Consider the following 25,027-nt stretch of genomic DNA (forward strand, 5'->3'; position numbering starts at 1 on the left):
AGCTTTGTTTGTCCATAGTACTTAAGGGGGTAGGGACTCCCTGCTGGGTGCCACGCTGGGGTGCCACACAGAGGGGACAGGTGACATGCAGAGACATGCAGGGGGACACAGAGCTTTCAGTGTGCATGGATCACCCACCCTTGAATAAGGGCATGTCAGACACCCCAACAGCCCAGTGAATATTCTTCCATGTGCCCGAATCTCATGACCTTGTCAGACCTTGAACGGTTGCAACACACATGGTCATGGCAACACACCTGAAGTTCATTGCCAGGCTGTGATGGTGCAGGAAGGGAACATGGAAGGTGTGCACAGGACCTGAAACAGAATCCTCATCATGGATGGGTTCATTGAGGACATCACCTGATGCCGTAGTATAAGCCTTGCTGCTGACCACAGAGGGAAAGCTGTGAAACCTGCCACAGGATCTATAACATGGAAGTCACTCCCAAGATCAACTTTTTGATGTGAAAGAATCAGGCAGATCCATGGCAGGGCTGCTGAGGTCTGTGTATGGAAGGCCCAGGAGGAAAACCCCTATCCAGTTGTGTCTCCACCTCTTTTCTTTCTGCAACCCCATTTGCCTTACCATTTCTTGCCATAAACTCAATCAAAAAGGGAAAAAAGAAAAAAAATGCCCATACCTGGGTCCTCAAGTTAATTCAATGAGAATAGGGTGGGGACATCGGGTGATTTTAATGCAGAGCCAGGTGAGAACTGCTGCTCCACCCTCCCCACTGCATTCCCACTCAAAGCCATACACCAAGTCCCTTTATTGCTGTCCTCAAGCAAGACAAATAAGAGGCACTTCATTGCAAATGATTTTGGAAGCAAATCACTTTTTCCCAAGGCCATTTTTATGCAGACCAGCCCTAGAAGAGATGTTCAGGGTTGGGCAGGCCTATGCTCAGGCCTCTCAGTGGTCTGGCAGGCTGGGGGGAGGCATGCCACAAACACTGGGGAAATTTCATAGAAATATGGCCCATTCATCACAGCTCAGCACCATGTAGGTTGAGAGAGGCCTGGCCTTCCAGATGAACATGAGCAAAACCCTCATCAGTCAAGGGCACCAGGCGGGGATGGAGCCCAGCACTCAGCTTGAAGTAGTTCCAGAATTTATAAATTCCACAGGATGATGTTGTTCTATGAAGGGTTGGCAGCTGGCAGACTGAAAAAGCTCACAGAGCCCATTTCTTATAAGTAATGGAAAAATGAGAAATTTTGCTCAACAGAAATAGAAGGAGTTACAAGGAGCCACAATTTGAGTTCTGGGCTCTCTCCAGCCCAGAGACAAGTTTCCCTGACAAAGACACCTGCTTGTCAAGTATAGGGACAAAGGTGAAATAATAGGAAGAGCCCTGGAGTTGCAGATTGAGAGAAGTGGATTGGAAGGCCAGAGCTTCCCTGCCCTCACTCCCTGCAGGGCTGGCCAGGCCTCTGCATCCTTCTGACCTTGATGTCTAGATCTCTGCAGTGAGCACATCAGATCCATGAACGCTGCAATTCCCCAGCTCAAAGCTCTGGGATTTCTCCCTTCCCCTGGGAAGGGTGTCTTCCCTCCTACCCACTCATTCTGGAACAACCAGTGAGCTTCATGGAAAGTTTGACTCTTGAGAAACTTATCCTATGAATCTTAATGGAAAGGCTGTCTGCAGAATCTGAGCTTTGTTTACCATCTTTTTATTGCTGGAAGGAAAGGCTATGGCCTCAGTATGATGAGTTCTGGCCTCAGCTGGAGGGAAAGATTCTGAGAATCCAGCTAGGTCTCTGTTCCTACCCAGAGAACTAGAGTGTAACCACAATTATTTTCCAAGACACGTAGTACGTTTTTATTCTGTAGTACATTTGGATGCACAGAAGAGTTGTAGAGCTAGTACAGAGAGTTCCCCAATACCCATCACCAGCTTCCCTCAGGCCACATCTTATATAACCAGGGACATTTATCAAAGCTAAGAGGTTAATGTCGGACACACTGTTAACTAAATTATGAACTATATTTGGATTTCGCTAATGTACTTCCTTTCTTTCATTTCAGCATCCACTCTAGAAGACCATGTCATTATGTCTCTTCAGTGTCCTATGCCTGTGACAGGTTTTCAGTTCCTGCTACTCTATATCAGGGCTCTTCAGCCCGGACTGCCCACTAGAATCACCCGGGAAGCCTTTGAAAGGCACCAAGGCCAGAGCTGCACACCAATTACTCCAGAGTGGCTGGATGCAGATAGGACTTGCATCCTGCTTTCCTGAAGGTGCAGCCAGCCAGAGCCGAGATATATTGCTCTTAATATATCAGAATTCTACTCGTCCGGCCAAAGATCTTGGTAAAGGCAAATGACTTTCCCTAAATTAATTTTTAACAACACATGAATATTTAAATACATTTCTTACATAGTGCTCGCTAGTGCTTTATAACTATTTAATCAAATCAGAACATTACAGATAAAGGTTAAATCCCTTTTAATTATCCCTTAATTATATTCTTTTCTTTTTCTCCAGACACACAGACATGCACCCTTATGACTCTGGCTTATACCACCACGGACTTTTTCTCTGATTTTTTAAAATGAAAATATTAAGAAATAAGATGGTATTGTGGTTTTACGTCTCTAAATGGTATATATAATATCATATTATAGGTAATGTTCTGCAATGTGTAATTCCACTTGATGAGTCTTAAAGGTTTACCTACATTGTGACATATAATCTAGCTCATTCATTTTAATAGCTTCATTGTAGTTTATGGTATAAAAATACACTAACTCATTTATGGACACTTGGGTTATGTTGGGTTTTGCTCCGGCAAGTCCTGCTGCCACGTGCGGCCTTCGGCGTGTTGCAGAATGCCCCTCACAGCACAGCATTTATGTAAACAGACACGACCCCTGTGGCCAGCACCGTTTCCTTGTGCAGGAATGAATGTGAAGTGGAGGTGCTGGGTGTCAAAGGGGGTGGAGTCTGCATGCTTTGTTTTAGTCGACAGTACCTTACTCTCACCCTGACCCACTTTCCCAAGTGATTCTCAATTTATTCTCCCAGAAACGGTGCATGAGAGTACCAGTTTTCCCGACATCTTCACCAACATTTATCAAAATTTCTAACGTTTGCCAGCAAAGAGGTGATAAATGTTATTTCGTTCTTTTAATCTACATTCAGTGACCATTTTAATAGAACTACAAAACAATACAGTTAAAAGAGACCTCAGGGATCATATAGCCCAACCCCTCTGTTTAAAGAACAATTTTTAACTGTATCGAAGTGGTACATGGACACATTAGCATGGTAAAAATCTAAAATAAATTGCAATATATTGAATAAAAAATGAAAGTCCTCCTTTGCATCCGTCTTTGACCCCGTTACTGAGAGATGAACTAATGGTGAGTGTTGGTATGTTCTATGGCTCCTTTATTACCTGTGTACCTGCACCTGGAAATGCATATAAAATAGAGAGGGTGGTAACAGTGTTTTACATAAAAGAGATATAGCTCTGGGAGTTTTTCTATAGTTATTATTTTCTCAGAACAATGTATCTTAGAAATTGTTCCATATCAGACACAGAGATCTACTCCATTTAGGCAGTGGTAGTTTTAACTGCTGCCTAAAATTCTATGGTATAGGTGTATTAGTTATTTACTGCTGTGTAACAAGTTATCCCCCGATTTAGCTGCTTAAAACAACAAACTTTTGTCATCACACAGTTTCTGGGGTCAGGGATCTGGGAACAGCTCACCCTGCTGGGTCTGGATCAGGGTCTCTCCTGAGGTTTCAGGACTGGGCCGGGGCTGGGCTGCAGCTGACTGAAGCCCCGACTGGGGTTGAAAGATGGGTATATAAGGTGGCTCACGTACACGGCTGTTGGCAAGAGGACTCAGTTCCTCTCCACATGGCGCTTTCTACAAGGCTGTTCACAACAAGGCAGCTTCCCCAGTGTTGACAAAGAGAGGAGACCCAAGATGGGAGCTGCTGTCTTTTCATAACCTAAGCTCGAGAGTGGTGTGCCATTATTCTGCCACATGCTACTGGCTATTGATCATACAGACCAACGCTGGTTCAGCGTGGGAGAGGACCACACCCAGGGCCATTCCAGGAAGCAGGTATCACTGAGGACCAACTTGGAAGCCGACTACCACATGGGGTTGCCATGGGCCATCCCAGGTGGTCTTCAGGTTTTCACACTCACAGGCAGCGCAGCCCTGAACGGCCTTGGACGTGCTTCCTGATGCACATGTACTTCTCCTACCTAGCAATAGAGCTGCTGCACTTCCTTCATTTTCAGGTGGGGAAACTGAAACCAGAGGAAAGTGGCATCTCCAAGATCACACCGCTAATCACCTGCACACCCAGGTGTGCAGTCACCTGACTTCTAGTCTATTTCATTTCCAGAACCATTCTGTGGGCAAGGCAAGTATGGGCTGAGAGTTCAACAAATAACCTGAGATAAAGCCTGGCTGGTAATTGCCCACAATCAGTTCCCAGAATATCAACAAAACATGTAACGGTTAATCTTGCTTTGCAGGTGCTAAATATACATCACGGCACTCCAACAGTAGATTGGCCAATGCTGAGCGCCTAATCTGCCTTGATTAAAAAGAAGCTTGTGGAAATAGAAATCATTTCCATGCCATAATTAGCAGAAGCACTGAAGTCAGGTGGCCTGGGTTGGAATCTGCCTCTAGCTCTGTGACTGTGGGCGGGCGAGCCATATAATTGCCGGTCTTGTTTCTTCATCTATAAAATGGGAATGTCCCGAGTGCCTGGTCACAGGGGTGTTCTGAGGATTACATGTGACGCTGTATGTGATGTGCCAGCAGAGTCGGGCCTGCTCCCAAAAACGGGGCTGTGATTCTCTGTGTGCTTCCTGCCTGACCCACTTCAGTTACCCATCAAGCTTCCCAAATGAATGAACTCCAGTTTCTAAAAATAGGTGGTGCCTGTGGAGTCCATTTTATTTCATTTTCCCACCTCCTGATTCTCTGCTGTTTACACTGACCATTATTTTTGGGCCTGTGTTTTCCAATGCAGACTGTCCAGATTTGGGGCAAATGGGGCAAGGTGTGGGTGTGAAGCAAGCGTGGGGCTCACTGAGGGCTGCTCCCTCCAGCCCAGAGCACAATGCTCTTCCTGACCTCTGTGTGGTGCTCCCTGCCTATGGCACTGTCCCTGCAGGCACAGCCTGAATCTCCCTACCTCTGAGACTCTAGCTCCATCACGGTGCCCAGCACTGTAAGTGTCAGAAAGAAAGATGGAAGGAAAGGAGAGCGGAGAAGAGAGGAGAGGAGGGGAGGATGGAGAGGACCAATTTAACTAAATCAAGTGAAATTGGATTCGTCACAAAGGACATCTTTGGGACATCAGATTATTGTCTGGATTCTGACTTAAAGTGTTAAGAGGATTGGGGGGTGGCACCCAGCAAAGGGTGAGGGAAGGGGGTGAGTGTGGAGTTAGTTTTCTCTGTGGTGAGCTTAAGGAGCCCTTGGGCCCTCCACAGTAAGCACCGGGTAGGGCATGAGAGAGACCCATAGCTTTTTACCAGCTGATTAGCAAACGGGCTTTTGACCACAGACCACTGGATTTCCTTGAGCTTCAGGGAAAGATTTCTGGGACCCCTACAGTTCTTCAGAATATAAAGTTCATGTGAGGGTTCTGGTCAGAGCCAGATGACAGAGACATGAGGAGGAAGTGACAGGTGCCCTGGGCAAGTGACCCCCCCAAGGCCGGAACCAGAAGGGCCAAGCAGGAGCCTGAAAGGCAAAAGGATACCCTCAGGGAACCTGAGTTTGGCTTCCCCACTCTGCTCCCTGGCCCTAGCACTGCTTCCAGCGCCTGAGGAAGCCAACACTCCCTGGAGGGAGGCTAGCTGGCTGACTTCAATGGTAAAGACCCATTTCCTCCTCCACTTGGAAAGCCACAGGGAGGCCAGCCAGGCCCATCATCTGCCTGCTGGTCCAGAGGGAGGTGCAGCCCTGTAGGGGCCTGGGAAGGAAGGGCAGGGCAGGGCTCTGGGGCAGCCATACAGGGCCGGAGACCAGCACGGCCACAATGCCATCCCAGAAAGGATCTGCTGGGCACAGTGGGCATGAACGATGACAAGCAAAGGTATGGACAGGCCTGCGCTTACAGCACTCTCATTCCAAACCCCTTTGCTGTTCTTCCTCAGGAAGCAGCCTGTTGAAAGATAAATGTTCTGCCTGTGATCAAACGGATTTTTATTTATTTACTTTTCTTTCCTCTCAGGCCTGAGCTGGCCAGGACAGGTCAAAGAGCAGGATTCCAAGCAGCTGAGATGGTCTCTGGAGAAGCCTGCAATTTCCCTGTGGACACGAATGTGGCAGAAAAGGGCAGAGTCTCCTGGCAGCCAGTGGAAGGGGGTGGCCAGCACCCTAGGCCCTGTGGCAGGTGGGGAACCTCTCAGGGCGGGAGGGGCCGCCAGCCATTTGGGGAACCTGGCCATAGGTTCTCCACTTTCAAGGAGCCAGCGGGTCTTATGTCCCAGGCACATGGAACAATCACAGACACACTTACATCCAAGCTCCGCTTTCCTTCTAAACGGTACCCAGGATGCAGTAAGCAGAGGCGACGCAGTGCTTTGGCAAGTCAGTGATTCTTCTACACTGTAACTGGGCCTTCAGCACTGACACCGAGCTTTCCTATGTAACTTCTCACAGAGAGCGCTACAGAGAAAAATCTCTTACCAGACATTGCCAGGAAGGAGGGGCTCCCACGGAAGTGAATGTAGTGGGCCACTAAAAACCATTTACAAAGTCAAACCTTACAAAAATGTTTTTGCTAACATCTATGTAAAACTTCCTGAAAACACAGCGCTCAGCATTGTGTTCTTAAGCACATAAATCAAACGTAATTGGATACCACATAGACCACCTCGGGCCCACTGGGGAGGCTGGGGCAAGTGCCCCTACGCCGGTGGCCCCAAGGGTCAGCTTTTGAGTTCTTGCAGCACTGGAATTTTGTAGTTTTGTGACCTGCCCCTTTATTAAGTGTCAACTTGTTGTCCCCTGGCGGGGACAACACCCCCCCCAAATAGGAGCAGGAATGGGGTACCTGAAATAGAGCCCAAGGGGGCAGGAGGTCTGGTTCTGCCCCCCATCTTCCACCCTGGAGTGTGTACTGTACTTTGCCGCATATAATGAGCACTCAATGTTTTTGTGCGTATTACACACAGGATTATTATACCCATGGTATGTAATCATTATACCTATGTTTAATGCGCATCCTTATTTTTCCCTCAAAAATTTGGGCAAAAATGCACATTATACACTGCAAAATGGTAACTTCTCTTCCGTGGACCCGGGCTCCTCATCTGAAACACGGGGAACTAGAACAGGTGATTCTGCGAGGCTCCGAGGCTCTGTGGAGCCACTGAAATGCTCTGAAGTGATCTCAAACTCAGCGTATCACCGCAAACGCAAGATTGCGCTGCGGTTTATCTGTCTAGCAGCCTCACTCTTCCTGCAAACAGTGCACTCCAAAGGGCAGGGGGCGTTTTCTGTTCCTTCTCCAGGGCCTGGAAGGCAGCGGGCCTGCAGCGGACACTCAAAACAGGCTGGCCAGTTGAGATCAAAGTGTTGATTCCCTCTAGTTGTGAACCTGTCACCTGTCTCTCTGGCTGGGTTGCCAGCTCCCTGGGAGTGAGGACTAGAGCTTTTCTTCATGGGACGTCTGCGATCTTGTGGCCTGTTGAGGTACACTGTTGTGCCCAGGCCAGTTGTTAAAGTATGAAAATACTTCTGCACAGTTGCTGCCTGAGCCCCGGAGAGCCCACTCCCCCAGATGCCCAGCGTCTCCTCCAGGGCTCCCTCCCCATCATCTGGCTCTGAAGGGTGATGCCTGGCCTGATGGAGCCTCCGGAACTCTGTTCCAGCTCCACGGCATCCTTCTGAGCGGTCACTGCATGGCCACGCTGTTGTTAGATGTCCGAGGCTGGCCCAGCCTGCTGTAGACAATGGGGATGCAGCAGGTGTCTGGTAAGTGCTATCTGCTACCTGAGAATTTATAAACATGGGCTCTGGCCTCTGAGTGGATTGAAGGAATTCTCAGCAAGGGAGTGGCCAGGGTCTGCTGCCCGACAGTGAGAAGACACGTGTTGGGGTCCTCAGCTGGACAGCATAAGACCCTCCAAAGACAGCAGCAGGTAAAGAAAAGTGCAGACTTACTGTGCTTGCTGCCCTGTCCCTCCATCCATCTGTCCATCTGTCTGCTATTTGGTGCCACACTTTGGACACATCAGCTCCAGGAGGCCAGAGAACAGGTTATATCAGGGGACAGGTGGCAGGGGGAGCAGGAAGAGGGCAGGCCTGGTGGCAGGGCCTGGTCTGAGCCCCAGCCCTCTGGCTGACTGTCCGGGCGGCCGCATCCCTCAGAACCTGCACTTCCTCTTCTGAACAAGGGAGAGAATTGAACTTACCTTCCAGCTTGTCATGAGGACTGGCGAGTCTAACGCTGGACCTGATCCAGCGCCCACGTTGGGACTTCCCCGCCCAATGGAATGTTAATCTGAAAAAATCCGGACTTTAAGAATGACAGAGTGATGACGCAGGGGAGTTCAGTTGGCAAAGATGCCTGCAGCTGTACGCTTAAGTGTGCTCCTCCGCGTGTAAAGCCATGTAAACAGCTAAGCACCAACTATGTTCTCAGGCATCAAAAATATTACCAACCAAAAAGTTGAGATGCTAAAAAAAATGGCTGAGCCAAATCTAGGATGTTAGTCCTGAAGAAAGTTCCTCAGATAGGTCGCGTTCAATCCTGAATTTCTTCTTTAAGAAGAGAAGTGGGAGGTATAAAAACAGTCCTGGGTACACTTTTCGCCCTGAAGCTAAGTGTTTAACTGGTGCAGTCAGCTGCAGCAGAGCTGGAAGACTAATTGCACGTGAGCATCAGTAGAAAGACGGTCAGGGAGCCGGGAGGATGTTCAGCGGGCCTCGGGCAGGCTCACCCGGCAGCTGAAACACTGGGTCAGGCGGGGTTAATTTCCTAGAGTTCGATGCAGGCTGAACGGGAGGGCAGAGTGACGGGATCCCCACCGCATCCTCAGAGGTGGGCCTTGGCTAATTGGATCTAATGATTGATCATTTAATTACTGATCCAGAAAGTGCTGTGACATTGACCTTCAAGGTTCAGAGAAGTTTACAACACAGAGAAGTAGATATTGGCAAGTGCAGCCCCAGCGGAATGTCTAGAGTTTCACTGGTGCAGGAGTGGGAAGGTGGTTTTCGGACCTCTGTAGTTTAAAAGGACAAGGACACGACTGGAGAATCTCCGTTGTATATATGCTTCTTCCCACTTCAGAGGAGTTTGTTCTTGCCATCTTGGCCGGTCTTCAGACAGGGCCTCCAGGCCTGGCATGTAGAAAGGCAGTGAGTCCCCGAGATCACCAAATACAGCTTGCTCCCCTGGGCTTATTTGAAACCAGCCTGTTTGGAACTCAGAGCGTGTGCCCCACGCATACCAGGCGTGCACTGAATAGCCCTGAGAGTGCCCGCTGAGTATTGAATCCAACCACCTTAGGTAGGCCTAAGAGCTCTAGGGCCCTACCACCGCGTTGCTGTGAGCCAGCACTTTGGGCTCTTCTCGTTCAGTGGGCAGTGGGGAGGTGGGCTAACCTCCGTCCCCCAGTGTTCCTTCAGCCCCTGTACCTCAGAGTGCCAAGTACCTACACCCAAGACCAAAAGTGGTCTCATTAGGAGAGGGATGTGTTGGGTGTGAAGGGGGTTCCAAGATAGGGGAGGGGTCACAGCCAAGAAAGGCAGAAGCAGGGAACTGAAAAATGAGGGCGTGGGGGACTTGGTGCATAGTCTGGACTTTGAAAGGCAGGGGTGGGAGGGTATTCCAGACAGGGGCCAGTGTGCGCAAAGGCATGATGGGCTTCGTCACAGGCTATGGGAGGGTGGGGCAAGGCAGGCGAGGGGCCAGGGCAAAGTCCTGAGCTGGGCGAGGAGGCCTTTGTAAGAAGCCAGGCGGTGGTGGGAACAGGGGATAAAAGCCAAGAGGCTCACGGGACACCCCATGTTCCTGAAGCCTGGACACCTGGGGAAGGCAGCAAATGAAACCCCTCGGGACACGCTTCTTTTCACAGCTCTGCCAGCTCCTCCCCAGGCTCCCATCTGTCCAGGTGGAGGGGCCCAAGGCCCGGGCAGGCCTCACCTGTCCATGTGGGAAAAGTGGAGGTGGGCCCAAGGGACAGAGTTTCCGTCCCCACAACTGAAGAGAGGAAAGGAGAGTCTCCATCAGCTTCTTAGACAGTGTTCCTGCTTGGAGCCTCAGAGAAGCCTCAGAGAGAGAGGGCCCCTCCTGTCCTGGGGAAAGTCCTCAGATCAGTGAATCCATCAGTGAATCCTCAGACCGGTGAGCCATGCAGGGAGGGCAGGCGGGCCCCAGAACACAAACCCACACTACAACCCTCTGTTACTGGCAGGGCTTTCTATAGAAGAGCTGAAATGGTCTACCTAATGTGCTTTCCCAGGGCAGGCAGAATTCAGAGGCTGCCAGCCAGTCCTCTGTAGGTTTATTCTTCTGGATAGCAGATGAGAGGGGCCAAAAGAGGTGTCCTTAAAGCAGAAAAGGAACGAATGCCAGAGGTCTGCCCAGCTGTGGCAGCCGTGGCTTACTGGTCCTAATATCTATTGCTCCCTATTCCATGGGCTATCTAACTGAGAATGATATGGCTACTCAGAATAAAGACTACATTTCCCACCATTTCTTAGAGAAGATATGGCCATGTAACTAAGATTTAGTCAATAAGTAAGTGCCACTTCAGAAGCCTTTCTCCTTCCTGGTCACTGGAGTATAGATATAATGGCTGGACCCGGAGCAGCCATTTGGGACCATGAAGTAGTCTTGACCCTGAAGCTGTATATAGAAAAACAATAAGCCAGAAGGACACAATGGGCCCTTGACCCCATGGATTTGGTATACTGGTCTTAGGCTACCTACCTCTGGATACTTCCATGAAAAGAAATAGCCTTATGTTTTATTTAAGCTTTTGGATTTCTCTGGTACTAGCAGTCAAACTTAATACTAAATATTGCACTATTTTTCAAGGTGTAAATCCAACACCCTCCTTTAAGCATACCCAGAGCTCCCCAGTCAGAAACTACCTCTCTTTCTCCTGCACCATCTTTATATAACACTGGTCATATGTGTTGGAAAGCACAGATCATGTGTTGCTGTTTGCAAAGCCCCTTCACATGCATTGTTTTATTCATTTCGTGTTTCCTGTACAAAATCCCTACGTAGGTATTATCACCAGCATACCACAGGTGAGGACAGGGTAGCTCGGGGGCTAAGTGGTTTTCTGGTTTGGCAACACTCTCCAGCTTTAATATTGATGCCTACGTCTCCCTCCTGTCCTGCCTGTGAGTGTCTCTGTGGCCCAGCAGGGCTGATTCAACTCTGACTCCTCCACGGCTCAGGGAGCCCCCCATATCAGGTGCTGAATAAATTTGTGCCCAATTGATTTGCTGTACATGCAGTAAGTTCTTCTCCACCTGAGAGTATTGATTTCTTCTAAACTGCATTTCTCTGTTTGACATTCTCCACGAAGGGAGAAAAACTACAGGGGAAGACAAGAGCTTGGTCCTTTGAGGCGAACCCTTGGCCTGAGGGGCCCGGTGGCCAGGACCCAGCCGTGTGAGGAGGGGCCTGCTCTGGAGGCCTTGGAGACTCTGCAGCAAAGTGCAGGGACCCTGAGCGCACCTGCTCTAGAAGAGTGTGGGAGGGACCCAGCTGAGGAGGGACCTCTGAAGCTGGGGACTCGGCGAAGATTCCCACCCAGTGTCCCCCTTGGGATGGGGACACAAGGAGCCCCAGGAAGGCAAAGAAAGGAGCTCGTTTCATAGCCAGCCTGTTTTTACAAATAATATTTCATCAAACCTCACCGCATCCCCCCAAGGCTGAGCAGCAGGCAATTCCTTCTTTTGATGAGGGTGGAGAGCTGAGGGAGAAATAAAATGACACCTTGCCGCCTGCCTGAGAAGAGAAAGCACTGCCCCAGATCGGCAATGCTCCTGTGGGGAGGGATGGGCCTGAGGATTCTACCCCTTGATGGAAGTACCGGGTATGAAAGAAAGAAGTCAAAGTGACTTCCTGATGGAATGAGGTTAGCTATGGACGTGGGATGCGGGGCTAGAGGACTCTGCTGGGTGCATGTGGTCACATGCTCTGGGCCTTGGGTGGCATCCCCGAGAGGGCAGATGGTGGACAGCTGGAAGAGTGAGCAGAGTCCAGAAGTCTCTCAGTGGCGCTCTTGGCCTGGCCTTGCCCTGAGGGGCATGCTGAGCCCAGAGGAAGGGTCCCTGAGACAACCTCACGGTCAGCATTCCAGTGGCTGTAGCTGCAGCCCTTTAAGAAACCTGCTAGTGGGGAATTCTTCAGATGCCCCAGCCTTTCAGTCCCATTCTCTAGAGGAGAGGTGCCAAGCCAGACCCTGTCACCCCAGATGGGCCTTCCAGAGCTGTCCTCGAGTCTGTGTGGGGGTGGCCAGCTCGGCCCCAGCGGCCACTGCCCTATCTGGTCACACTGCTAGGGCACTGGGTAATGTAACGTTCTCCCCAAACCATTCTCTCCAGTCCCTCTGGGCTCCTACCTGCCCACCGTCCTTGATAGATACATGTGCGTGATTTGAATAAAGAGCAGGATAATACCAACCACAATGAGTCATCTCAAAACTAATGAGCATCATAAGTCAAAAGGCGTATTTTCCTCCCTTGTGTCTTAACCAAGTCACTTTCCAGATGAAGGTCTGCTCAGCAATCAGAGAACTGGCTCACAAACGTGGTCAGCGGCTGGGGGGGGCTCACCTAACCCTCCCCTGCCCCCAGTGCTTCTCTGCCCTCCCGACTGTTTATAAATGTGGGTTTTGAGGGGTATAATGCAGCCTGAAACACAGGGCCATGCCACATATATGAAAGAGATTGTTTATTCGTGTTTTATTAACTTCAGCCCACAATTTCCTCAAAGATAGCTCCCAGGACTACAGCACCAAATAAATGTCTTTGAACATGAACTTTATGCCTTAGATTTCTCCTTCATGGTATACCAGCAGGATTATTCCAACAACATTTTCACTCCACTGAGCTCCCTGCTTCTCTACCTGCCCCTTTTGGAAATGCCATTTCCTCTGCAGCTCAAGGGACCTTTCACAAACTCCCCTGCCCCCACCCCTCTCCCCGCCACCCCGAGGCTCCCCAGTACCTACAGCAGGTTCTCAGCCCTGACTACACAACAACCTGGGAGCTTAAAAAATTATATTGATGCTGCAACTCCAAGCAGATCAAATAAATCAGAATTGGGGGTGGAGGTGGGGGCAGGCACTGGTCATTTTGAAGCTCCTAGGTAATTCAGATATGCAGCCGGGGTTCAGAGCCACTGGCCTAAAGGGTAGAGTAAAGACAGGGGAGCTTTCTCCTTACAGTGCGATGCCAGCTGATGAGTCCAGAAAGAATTAGACAACTAGCAAATCACGACTTGGCAACCACTGATAAAACTGACGCTGGCAAGTCACTGGATGCTTTTGGGTACGAGGTTATTGGTGAACAGGATATTCACACAGTCCCCAAGTATCACCCCACAGATTATTATTTACAAAGGGGAAAGGATACCTTTCTGTTAGAGAGATTTGGCTAATCCATCTTAACCAAGTTATTAATACCAGCACTGCCAACCGTGGGACCAGCTCCCATCACCTGCCCGCCCTGAGGTGATGCCAAGGTGAGAACAGGTCACCACATATGTAGAATTCTTGCCCCAAATCTGAACACAAATCTAATCTGAAGAATCCATATTGTGGACCTTTTACAAAACAGCTGGCCCAGGAGGTGGCACGCAAGGGAGGTGGTGAGTACAGGGGGCCTCACACTGGCACCCATGACAATGTAAGTCTTGGGAACTTGCAGGGGTCCTAGAGACACTGGACCTCACAAGATGTGGGGCAGGAGATGCAGGCCAGCATTATTTTTTTAAATTTTATTGAATGTATTGGGGTGACATTAGTTAACACAATTATACAGGTTTCAGGTATACAACTCTACAGTGCATCACCTGTATATTGTATTGTGTGTTCACCATCTCAAGTCAAGATCCATCCATTACCATCTACCCCTCCTTTACTCTCCTCCACCCCCCCTCACCCCGTTTCCCTCTGAGGATCACCATACTGTTGTCTGTGTCTATGAGTTTTGGGGTTCTTTTGCGTAATCCCTTCACCTTTTTCACCCACTGCCCAAGCCCCCTGCCCTCTGACAGCTGTCAATCTGTTCTCTGTATCTCTGACTCTGTTTTTATTTTGTTTGTTAGCTTTGTTTATTGGAGTCCACATATAAGTGAAATTACATGGTATTTGTCTTTCTCCAACTGGCTTATTTCACTTAGCATAATACCCTCCAGTTCCATCCATGCTGTTGCAAAAGGTAAGATTTCCTCCTTTTTATGACTGAGTAGTATTCCACTGTGTCAATGTACTATAGCTTTTTTATCCACTCATCTACTGATGGGCACTTGGGCTGCTTCCAAGTCTTGGCTATTGTAAATAACACTGTGATGAACACTGTGATATAGGGATGCTTATATTCTTTCAAATTATTGTTTCAAGTTTCTTCAAATATATTCCCAGAAGTGGGATTGATGGGTCATAAAGCAGTTCCATTTGTAATTCTTTGAGGAAACTCCACAGTGGCTGCACCAAGCTGCAATCCCTTCAACATTGTGCTAAGTTCCGTTTTTCTCCACCTCCTTATCAACACTAAGAATCAGGATTCTTAGTATATATCCCAGAAGTGGAATCGCTGGACCATTTTAAATTTTTTGAAGTAACTCCATACTGCTTTCCACAGTGGCTGCACCAGTCTGCATTCCCAGCAACAGTGCATGAGGGTTCCCTTTTCTCCACATCCTCTCCAACACTTATTGTTTGTTGATTTATTGATGATAGCCATTCTGACAGGTGTGAGATGATATATATCTCATTAATTTGCATTTCCCTGATGATTAGTGACATTGAGCATCTCTTCATATGTCTAGGGGCCATCTTTATGGCCTCTTTGGGGAAGTGTCTATTCAAGTCCTTTGCCCATTTTTTAATTGGATTGTTTGTTTTTTGGTGTTGAGTTGTATAAGTTCTTTATAAATTTTGGATATTAACCCCTTATCAGATGTGTCATTGATGAATATGGTCTCCCATTCAGTGGGTTGTCTTTTCATTTTTGTTGATGGTTTCCTTTGCTGTGCAAATCTTTTTAGTTTGATGTAGTCCCATTTGTTTATTTTTTCTTTTGTTTCCCTTGCAAAAAGAGATATATCAGAAAAAAATATTACTAAGAAAAATGTCAGAGAGTTTTCTGAGTATGTCTTCTTCCAGTATTTTTATGGTTTTGAATCTTACATTTAAGTCTTTAATCCATTTTGAGTTTATTCTTGTGTATTGTGTAAGTAGGTGATCTAGTTTCATTTTTTTTGTATATATCTGTCCAATTTTCCCAACACCATTTATGGAATAGACTGTCTTTACCTCATTGTACATTCTTGCCTCCTTTGTCAAATATTTAATTGATCATAAGAGTGTGGGTTAATTTCTGGGCTCTCTATTCTGCTCCATTTCTATGTATGTCCGTTTTCAGTAGTATTATATTGATATGATTATAATATTATTCACTGATGGGCCACGCGGATGTGTTTTCTTTCTTTAATCGAATGAAAATGATTACAGGAAAAATGTTATACTTTTCTCTCACCATGTGGCTAGATCTTCCTACACCCCTAAGGACTGTCAATACAACGTTTCGGTCAGAGGTGTCACTAACCACGTGTTCCGTTTCCCCTCCAGGCCCCTCTGACCTGGGGCTCCAAGCTGCACGGCCGTTGTCCGGCATGCCGGGTAGCCAGCGCCCCTTCCTCCTGGGTTTGATCGGGTGCCCCGTCTCCCACTGCCGGGATCCTGGGCATCATCCTTTCTCATTTCACCCCTTCCCTGTGGTGATTTTCCTTCAAAAGCTTCCTGAGAAAAGATGCATGGAAGGCACATTTCTGAGATTTTGTGTTTGAAAATGTCTTTATTTTATCCTCACACTTGACTGGAAGTAGTTAGGATTTTCTCTTTATCTCTGTCATTCTTCAATTTCATGTAGATTGCACTGATACAGGCCTTGCATTCATCGGACTGGGCACTATGTCCTCCAGTTCTGAGAACTTAACTACGTATTTCTTATGTTTTCTCAGGCTTCTTATTGTATTTCTTCGGTAATAGCCTCCCTAGTACTTTCTCTGGTTTCTTTTTCTAGAACTATTGAACCTTTTCAAATGACCTGATTTTAAAAAATTTTCTTTCTTGTTTTCCACCTTTGTCTTTTTTTCCCTACTTTCTGAAGACTTCCCCAAATTTATTATCCAACCCTGTTATTAACTTTTTAATTGCAGCTATTATTTCCAATTTCCAAGAATATTTTATATTCTCATAATGTTCCTTTTTTATGGCTTTAATGTGTGTTTTACGGATGCAATACTGTCTCATCTTTGTGAGGATATACTTTATTTAGACATTTTCTTTATTTCTGGGTATTTTATCTGCTTCTTCTAGTTGCCCTTTTTTTCTGATCATTTGTTTTGATCTCTGTCTTTTGTGGGGGGTTCTCAAGTATTTGCAGAAACGTGACTGTGACTTTGTGTCCAAGTGCTCCAGAGAACTCTGAGCTTCCTTGTCGGGTGGTCAGGTGGCCTGTCGTATGTTCATTTAGGACCCTCCCGTGTCAGTAGCTACAGGTATTTCACAGCAGTTCAGCTTCTCCAGAGACTAGAAGGTTCCTTCTCCAAATGCCGGCCCAAGGGAAGAAGGCTGGCTGCGGGGTCTGGGGCCGGCCGGGAAGAGACTGGGGCAGGCCCGCCTCGCAGGGCGCGAATTCTCACTGAGTCTGTTCTTTTTGGTCAGGGTTTCATCACTACCCTCCCCGCTCTCGGGCCTTCCTTCATTTTTTCTGGAAAATGAGGTTCCAGTCCCTGCAGTCCTCACTACTCTGTTCTGGATGGGGGCCACTTCTCCTTACACAGGCTTTAAAAGTCTCCTCCCTGTTTCCAGCCCCCATTTCCCTGGCCTCACTCCCACCTCTCTATTTAGTGTCCCCACTGCTGTCCCTCACAGACTCCTGCAAGGTTTGCCCAGCTCCCTCCCTGCCTGTACCCTCTGCCTTCACGCCCTGCAACGGGGGCTTCCTCCTCTCTGCTAAATCATTTGTCATTCCTCCATCTGCTTCCCGTCTGCATATGTGGGGTTGTAGACATCTTACTTCATCAGACTTCGAGTTTTATTTTTGGTTTTTGCTTTCTTTTGTTCGGGGGGTGACTTTCAAGCGAAGAAGGAGAGGCACCGTGTTCTCGCTTAGTCATCTTGAAGCCACAAATCTGACTTGCAGATTGATAGCCCGTAAGCCACCTCTTCCCTGAACTCCAACAGCATGTTTGAGATCTAGACTTGGTTGTCTAATAGACATCTGTCTTTTGTCATCAACAGGACATGATTTCTTCTGCTGCCCTAGAAAATAATTGCTTCTCTCCAAGTCCTCTCGATCTTCATTAAGGCACCCACCAGCTTACTTGCGCCATAACCACAGGGCAGAGCCTCCATCCGCCCCTTTCGGAGAGGCCTGGAGGCTCTCCCTTCAGGGTAGATCCTGCTTTTCCACTTCTCATTGCCCCTTCATCCGTCACCAACTCGAGCCAACATCACTTTTTTGTCTAAATTATTTTGTCACTTCCTACTGGCCTTCCTCCTGACACTCTTGCCCCCTACAATCTACTCTCCACACAGTGGCCAGATCATGTCACTTCCCTGCTTCAAATTCCCCGTCACTCTTAGGATAAAACCTCAACTCCTTCCCGTGGCTGATGGAGCCCTGCGCGATGTGGTCCCTCTGTCTATCCCCACTGCCTCGCCTCGCCCTCCCTTCTGACAGTCCTAACAAGTCTAGCTTTTTCCTTTCTTGGTGCCTTTGCCCTTGCTGCTCCCTCTGTCGGAAATCCCCTCCCTCCAGATTTCACCTGGCTGCCTCCTGCTCATTGTTGAGTTCCTGGTTCAACTGCCACCCACTTAGAGGGGACTTCCAGGCCATTCATTCCCATAACTATTTATCAAATGGCTCTTTCTACTCCTCGCCACTGTAAGAGGATCCTGCTTATTTATTCGTCTACTGCTAGATTCCCAGTGCCTAGAACAGAGTTTGATACACAGTAGGAACCCAGTTAAGACTTGCTGAGTGATAGAATGGTTGGGAGCCAGAAGTCCTTTGCTATCATACCAGTTCTACCATTTGTGACTTAAGCAAGCACAGGCAAATAACGGCACCTCTCTGAGACTCAGTTTACCCTATATGTGAAATGGGAATAATAATTCCTTTGCTTTCCTTGGGTGGGGTGTGTACACACTGCTAAGCCTAAAGGAGGTGGTGAAAGTGAAGACCCTCATGAGTATTATTTATGAACTGTGAAGTCCCCCAAACACATACAGAATTGATCCCATTTCACTACTTCCCACACCCCTCCCAAGAGGAACTGGAAGTGAAAAGGGGATTGGGGAGGGATGAGGGTAACTGGGTTTAATACCCTTGTTTCACACTGAAAGGACCCACCACCATTTGTACAGCAAGAAGCAAGTGGGGAGCATCTGTATAGCAGTTAAACACCCCAAACCCACAGGGCTCCTGTGCTGGCCCTGCAGGGAGAAAGGTGGCCCAGGCTCACATGCTGAACCAGAGAGGGCTTAGGCTAGCATGGTGTCACGTGTGTTCAAGGCCTTCATGGACTACACTCACTCAGCTACAGTCAAGAGCCATCTGTAGTATTTATTAATGACATCCCTTTTTTTTTTTTGGAGAAAAAGAAATCATGGCCCTGGCTGGTGTGGCTCAGTGGGTTGAGTGGGGCCTGTGAACTAAAGGGTCACCAGTTCGATTCCCAGTCAGGGCACATGCCTGGATTGTGGGCCAGGTCCCCAGTGGGGGATGTGTGAGAGGCAACCACACATTGATGTTTGTCTTCTCTCTTTCTCCCTCCCTTCCTCTCTCTCTAAAATTAAATAAATAAAATCTTTTTTTAAAAAAAGAAAAAGAAATCAGAGCAAGCACCTCTGGCACCAGTAAATGTTCTGTTAGTTGGGTCAGGACAGTTCCGTCTCTATTTTGCTAAGGTCATTAATCTTCTTTTTTTTAAAATGTCAGCTATAATATATATTTTTTAAAGATATTGTCTTTTGCTTTTTAACAGTGCTTTTGTTGATCTCCTCCTGTCTTGGGGTTTTAGCTCATGTGAGTGGCTTGATCTGGGAACTGACCAGCACGCAAATCAAATCTCTACAGCAGTGTGGTTCCCATCAGCCACGATATGCCTCCTTTCCAGCCAGACCCCACCCAATGCACCTTCCCCAAGCCAATTCCCTCCCTCTCCTGTCCTTCTGCCCATGGGGTGCTCAGTGCGGCCTTCTGCAGGGCTTCTTCTAGGAAACTCAGTTACCCACACGGAAAGGGAGGAGGAGAGTGATGAGAATGTGGATGGGGTTCTCATAAGACCCTGGTCCTGCACTTGTTTAGAGAGGAGTCTCCCTCCCTGGAGTGGGCAGAGTCTCTAGAATTGGCACTTGAAAATATTCAAGTACACGGAGTAAATGTTTTCCAGTGGGGTTAGTTGTGGAGAAAGGACAGCAAACTGCCTTAGAAATCCAGAATCTCAGTTATCAGGGTCAGGTCATCCGAGCTTCCATCTGTTGCCCAACTTTCATCTCAGGTCCTCTCACAATAGGTTGCACAGTCCCTTCTGGCATACCTCCAGTGACATGGAGCTCACTACCTATCTAAGCATCTTTCCCACTCTACCTGCACTTCAGGGTCATCCACCTAAGTCTCATGGAGCAGACAGAACATTTGAGGGCATCCTCTGTGAATTTCATGGGCAAAAACAATTGCCGTGGGACTGTCAAGTCCCAGGAATTCATCAAGTTGACGAGAGAATGAATGTGAACATCGGGTATGCATTCAATGGGGACACAGAGGGAGCATTCCTGCTATGAGTGGTTACTTCTGGGGCTCCACCATTTCCTCTGAATCTGCTCTGATGCTAAGTCCTCCTCTGTGCCCAGTGCTCACCTGTCCTTCCTCTTGTGGCCCTCACTGGGGTGCTGTGGGGTAGGCACCTCTGGGCCTATCTCTGCTCCTCCCTCTTGCTCCCCAACCCCCCTGGTACCATTTCTCTTCTCTATGGAAGGCGTGGGCATGGTTTTCACTCCCAGTAGTTCCCAACGGCATGGTACACAGTAGGCATCCCCTTGTCTGCAGTACTGCTTCCCAAGGTTTCAGTCAGCCCCGGTCAATGTGTTCCAAAAAGTACTAAATGTAAAATTCCAGAAATAAACAATTCATAAGCTTTACGTTGTGTGCTGTTCTGAGTAGCACGATGAAATCTTGCACCGGTCTGCCTGGGACATGAATCGTCCCTTTGCCCAGTATATCCCTGCTGTACAAACATGGATATGCTGAATGCAAGAGTCCTTAGCTCATGCTCATCCACAGAGCTCAGGGAACTTCTTCACCCCCAGAAAACGGTAGCTCCCTATATGTATCGCAGCGATAGCCACCATGAGTTGAAACTCCAGTCCACGAGCTGGGGCCAGAGAATGTGTTTCCTACATTCTGTCATTTAGTCCTCACGATGGCCAGCACGTGGATATGACTGGGAGGCTCCGAGAGGTCAAATACGTTCTTCAACTGCACACGGCTGTGAGAGAAACCACACAGCTGCGCGCTCTCTCGCCAGGGGTGCACTTGGGGTTCCTGTCGCATCCAGCAGGAGGCATCCCTCACCCCCTTTCTGGATCTAGCATAGGCCTCAACCCACACCTATGGTCCCTCGCAGAGTGTGTACCCGCAGCAGTGAAACCACACCAGTATGACAGATTCTGTTGGAGTGGGGACTGACCTTTCACCACTGTGGCCACAGAATGCAGCCCACAGCGGGGGCTTGGTGCTGCCTATGGCATGCACAAGGGAACAGTGTTGTAGCTGGGGTGTCAGCTTGGGTCCCCCCCCTCCAAAGCCTGTGCTGTCTACACAGAATTCCTCTGTCTCTTCCCCACAGTAAGCAGTAGGTAACCCCAGTGTTGGCTCACAGTTTTGACCTCATCCCTTCAAGGGCAGATGCCCCTTGTGTCTGTGTGGTGGGGCTCTTGGTCTTTGGGGAGCACCTCACTTGTCTGCCAAGGTAGCTGAAGTCTTGCTCCCTCCTGCCGAGTGGCAACCTATAGGTAGTGGATGTGCCCTGGGCCACGTACCGATCTTGGAAAGCAGAGGCAGGTTGGCTTTTGAGTCCTTAGGGAAGGTACAGAAGATAGGGCCTTACTCCCTGCAAACAGCAGTTAATCTTCCCTGGTTGCCACTGGGAATGGCCTGGCTCCGTGGGGCATGCTGGGCTGTAACAGCAGAGCAGTGTCAGCAGGGAGAAGGAAATCTGGAATGGGGCAGATCTGAATCAGGATATGCCCCAGGCTGAGAGAAAAACAGAAAGTAGTTCAGAGGAAAGCCAAGGAGAAAGATGCAGGAGGGCTTTGGGCAGCTGAGCTGTAGGGGCAGGGCCTCCACAGTGGACACTCTGGTGTACTGCCCAGAACCCCCTTCAGGATGGGGCTTCGTTCCCCGAGGAGTGCTGGTTGCTGATGGCTCAGAGCTAAAGCCATCCCCTCACCAATAGCTCATGAAGGAAGGCCCTGCTCCCATGCTCCAACCAGGGTTTCTCTGCGTGGTAGCCCAGCTCTAGAGCTCTGTGGGACTGGCTGAGGCCTTTGCCACGACCGCCTCCCTGCTCAGCTTCTCCCTGCCCTGTCCTGCTCCCTCCTTTCCCACTGAACATTTCCCAGGAAGCCTCCTGACATCAATCTCCATCTCAGAGCCTACTTTCCAGGGCAGCAGAAGCCCAGTGGGGCGAGGCAGAAAGTGGTATGGGATCATACACACAGTGGTTTCAGCCCAAGGTAGGATGGTAGGAGCCCCAACTGGGAAATTTCAAACTGCGGGGGATGGCAGGAGGATCCTGGGGACCCTTGGGGGGAGGAGGCTGGGCCAGGGAAGGTAGGCAGGAGGGGAGAGACCACAGAGGCACCCACAAGGGATGCCTGGAGGGGAGGGTTGTCATAGCTTCCTGAACTGGAGAGAAGGTTAGTTTCTCTGAGAGGTGGGACAGGATGAGATGGACCCAAGTTTACCATGAAGCTGCCTGCCCATGACCGTGAACAAGGACTTACATTTTTCAGAGGTGTGTTCACAGCCTTGGAAGATTATTGACCTTTCTGCCACTCTCTGGCTCAGAATGCTGCCCGAACAGAAGATTACTACGTCGCTAACAGCAGGCTCTACACGCATGGAAATTCTACACACAACCGGCGGAGACTCAGTGCCGGCTCTGTGCCTGGTGTAAAGGCTTTGGGAAGTGCCCCGGCTCAGGCTGCATGAGAGTCAGAGGGGTGGCTGCCTGGGGCATGGGTGAGGAGGCCTTCCTGAGGGAGGGCAGGGTGCCCTAATGTGGAAACACTGGGCACTCCTCTTGGGGTAGCTCGGGTGTGGGCCCAGAGGGCTAGGATACGCTGCTGGGCAGGACTTGGGCTGGCCACAGAGCTTCCATGGAGGGAAGCTGGCACCATCCACTCTGACAGTGCCCATGGCACTGGGGATGGGCTGCAGTCCAAGAGAGCAAGGGGATGTCTAGGGCCTTGTAAGTACTTTCCTACGGGTCATCTTCCCTATCACAGTCATTCTGGGAGGGCAGCAGGGCCAGGAGTCAGCTGAACTCTCCCATTCTCATAGAGCTGTGCCTCCTGGCCAAGGTCGGACGGTGAGATCAGGACCTGAACCCAGGGCTGCTATCTTCCCATCCAGCCTTTTCCCAAGATACCATGACACCACTCACACAGAGCAGCTCTAATTGGGCCACCCGTTTTGGAAAACTCCACTATGATCACAGGACCGCGTGTGTGTCACTGCAGACCCGTGTGAACCTGAGCACAGTCGCGCAGAGAAAGTGAGGGCTCTTGTTGGTGAAAGTGGGGAGAGGGCGACTGCCCTGGGGAGCAGCTGGCACCACCGAGGCAGGACTGCAGGTGTCTATCCAGAGGTTTAATTCCTGGACATGCGACACAGATTCTGAGCAGGTCCATAAGGACTGAGGACAAGGATGTTCACGGCAGGGTCCCTTGTGTGGGGGGTGGGGTGGGTGAGTAGCTGGGTGGCAGGGTATGCGGGTTTCCATCGATGTGGAAGAGGCCAGGGAAACTGCGGCAGAGCACACCGCAGAGTAAGGGCGGCAGCTCTGTGTGTGCGTAACAGTGGGGATGGACCTTAAAAACACAGTGCTGAATGAAAGCACCTGAGAATATTCTAAGAGTCACTCAAATCAAAACGCATATACACAAAACAATGTCATTCTGAAAGAACACGAAGGTGCGCAGAAAGCAGACTGTAATGGTTGTGTCCTGGGGGATGGGAGTGAGATATGGTGATAAATGGGAATGAATAAATAAGATGAGAGAGGGGCCTGACTGGGAGTGGTGGTGGATGGGTGTCATGTTGAGGAGGGTCATGTCCTCAACCCCCTATGCCTGAGGTTACAGATAATGGTGAGAATGAAATAGAAGGGAAAGGTGGGAGGGAAGCCCTGGGACCTTCTGGCTTCACCCACATCCCATACCAAACAGCAGACCAGCCCAAGCACCCAGGGGACACCACTCCCCTTGCCCTGCAGCCCCTGCACCGAGCTCGGCCTGAGCAGGTGCTGGAGGACATGCAGAGGAACACCGGCAAGGTCTGCCCTTCAGGAGCTCACAAACCATGCAGACGGTGAGGTCAATGTGCAAATAACCACGTAGCAGGGCAGCCTACAAGCAAGCGTCTGGGCTTAGGGAGATGCCACCAACAATTTAATTTCCCCCATTTGGCTGTCATTTAAAAAGACTGTTTTCGACACAGACACCAATGTGGTGACCACCAGAAGGAAAGGGGGTGGGTGAGGTAGGAAGGGTAAAGAAGGAGTAAATGGTGATGGAAGGAGACTTGACTTGGGGGTGGTGAGTACACAATATAATACACATACAGATGATATAGAATTGTACATCTGAACCCTATACAACTTTATTAACCAATTCATTTTTAAAAAGAATGCTTTAAACAAATGCGCAGACACAGACAGCAGTATGGTGGTTACCACAGGGGGAGGGGGTGGGGGAGGGTGCAGAGGGTAAAGGGGTCGAGCACAAGGTGACGGAAGGAGACCAGACTCCAGACTTTGGGTGGTGAGCACACAGTGGAGAACACAGATGTCACATTACGTGCGGAGTGTACACGTGAAACTTATATAATGTTATTAACCAATGTAACCTCAATACATTTAATTTTTAAAAAAGAATGTTTTAGGTAGTAGTTTTAAGAATTCCCTTGTATCTGTGTAACTATTGCTCAGCTTCCTAAACCCTTATGCTCTCTTTCCTGGGAAGTCTCCCACATGCCTTTGAGGGAGTCCTTGGTACCTGTCTACAAATGGGGAAGGGGTGGCCTTGCTTATCCCAGATTGCCCAAGTAGGGAGGGCAGACATGGATTCAATGCCAGGCCACTGTCTTAGAGGTGCATGGTTCTCTCTACCACACCACCCTGCTTTCTCAGAAATCTCTGCTGGCCCTGGCAAACCCACATTCAGCCCAATGTCTGGGCCTCCCATATTGGGCCAGGAGGTTTTAGAATGAGCAGAAGATCGGCCTTTAATAAAAGTGGGTGCCAGGTCACAGCTGCACTTGCTCCCTTAACCCACAAACCCCCGGCATTCTCTAGATCGGGGGTCCCCTGAGCCAGCACACCACTCTGGCTTGGTACGATGCTCCCGAACGGGATGCGGTAGTTTGATTTGGACACATATACAAGAATAAATCTTGTCTACAAGCCTGTGAGCTTGCCAAAAGCCATTATTATTTGTGTACACACAAAAGACGATGGTATCAGAAATGAAAGC

General features: G+C 49.1%; 1 pseudogene; it reads left to right on the forward strand.

Moving 5' to 3' along the window:
- Window positions 1-245: 245 nt before the first annotated feature.
- Window positions 246-504, forward strand: LOC112300906 (small ribosomal subunit protein bS21m pseudogene; annotated as a pseudogene).
- Window positions 505-25,027: the final 24,523 nt, after the last annotated feature.

The sequence above is a fragment of the Desmodus rotundus genome, chromosome 2 (assembly GCF_022682495.2).
Source record: "Desmodus rotundus isolate HL8 chromosome 2, HLdesRot8A.1, whole genome shotgun sequence".
NCBI lineage: Eukaryota > Metazoa > Chordata > Mammalia > Chiroptera > Phyllostomidae > Desmodus > Desmodus rotundus.